Source organism: Aphanomyces astaci (assembly GCF_000520075.1).
Source record: "Aphanomyces astaci strain APO3 unplaced genomic scaffold supercont1.120, whole genome shotgun sequence".
Lineage (NCBI taxonomy): Eukaryota > Oomycota > Saprolegniomycetes > Saprolegniales > Verrucalvaceae > Aphanomyces > Aphanomyces astaci.
In genome coordinates this window covers 19,899-21,595 of record NW_009798383.1, presented here as the reverse complement: position 1 = coordinate 21,595, position 1,697 = coordinate 19,899, and positions in this window count along the sequence as shown.

Here is a 1,697-nt window from a genome sequence, read left to right as displayed (position 1 = left end):
CGTGCCTTTCGTGGCATTTCAGTAATTCAAAAACATTCCCGCCGAGATTATCAGAACGTATTATTATTGTTTGATGTCATAAAAATATTATCGAATGTCATTTTTGGTGACATTTCGTCGATGTGAAAGATTTTGGCTTCCGTGCAAAATGAAGGAAGCTACTCCTCCTACAATATTCAACGTATTGATGTGCGATTAAGCCCACAGCATGCAGCATACTCTGGTGGATGCTGTGGGCTATTCCGTTTGAGATAATACTAAGATTTGGCGGAGGAGTAGCATCCTTCATTTTCTTGGGAGCCGTTTCGCCCAAACATACGGTAGGGCCCACGGCTTGTTTGCTTGTTTTACGTTAGCTATGATGGAGTGATATTACACTTACTGGGCTGCTTGACTATGAAGCAACAATCCAGTAATGCCCACTAACATGTAAGTAAAACTCCACCACACCATTTAACCACGAGTGAAGCCCCATGTCTAACTCTACCTGAACATCCATGAGCAAAACCCCAAAACACCACTAGTGAAAAACTGCCTCCCCTACAGTACGTAGCATTCACCGTTGGTACGATTAACGGTGTACAACGTTGTATGCCTTCGTGTTTCACGTTAACGATAGGATTATACTTATCGTAGCAAGCAATTAGTCCCACCCACTTACTCAGGCACGTTTTAGGTCAATAGTACCAAATTCCCTGAGTGAGTGGGTTTTGACCAATTGAGTGGGTGTGTCACCCACTCACTGGGGGAATTGGTCCATCCGAATAGGTCTTTTTGTGGACAGGTTACGAGTGCATTACCATCTGCCATCCACCAACGCCAAAACAAAGTTGGGAACAGCATCCCAAAAGTCTCAATGCCCCCCAGCATCGGATATTAACTCCTCGAAGTGCCATTGTTGACTGCGTCAATACATTGTCTTGGCGGCCTAGGGGAGGAAGCTACTGCGTTATTTATTGGCGTGGAGGTCTTAACGTACATAATCGGCACGCCAATGAATGCCAGATTGTATGATCTGTACAATTCACTCCAGACTACTATTACCGGAACGACTATATTAATACCGTATAGTGTATATGCATTGCGACGGATTAATCTATTGCGACTCCTGTAATAACTGGTAATTTTCTTGTAATAACATAGGAAATTGGACTACTAGTACCGTATAGTGTATATGTATTGCGACAGGTGATATTTCACAACCAGCCGACACTCGCTCTCTAAATTTTGTTAATCCATTGCGTCATACAAATTTGAAGTATATTCAACATGTTCACAAGTAAATATCAGTGTTCAGTTGGCCATGAATTACGGATATAATTTTATAGACTGGTTTAGACTATTTTAGAATAATATCTAGAATTGAGAAAAAACATACTCGAAGTATTAATAGTACTTGAAGTACTACGTGCGATGTATATATAGTACAAGGGTAAGCTAGGTAAATGTAACCAAGATAGGGAATACTCGCGAGAGTAGAAACGTAAAAAATCATTCATTTCACGATGCATGATTGATTTGCCGAACTTCTTGCCCGATAGAATGTTAGAATTGATATGATTGGATAAAACGTTCACGACTGCCAACCTGAAATATTACAATATTCTGGCCCATAACGCCATTTTGGGTCCAAATTCAATAAATCTTATAAGAATTTAAACATGCCTTGCTTGAAGAGTTTTACCCCAAATCCAATA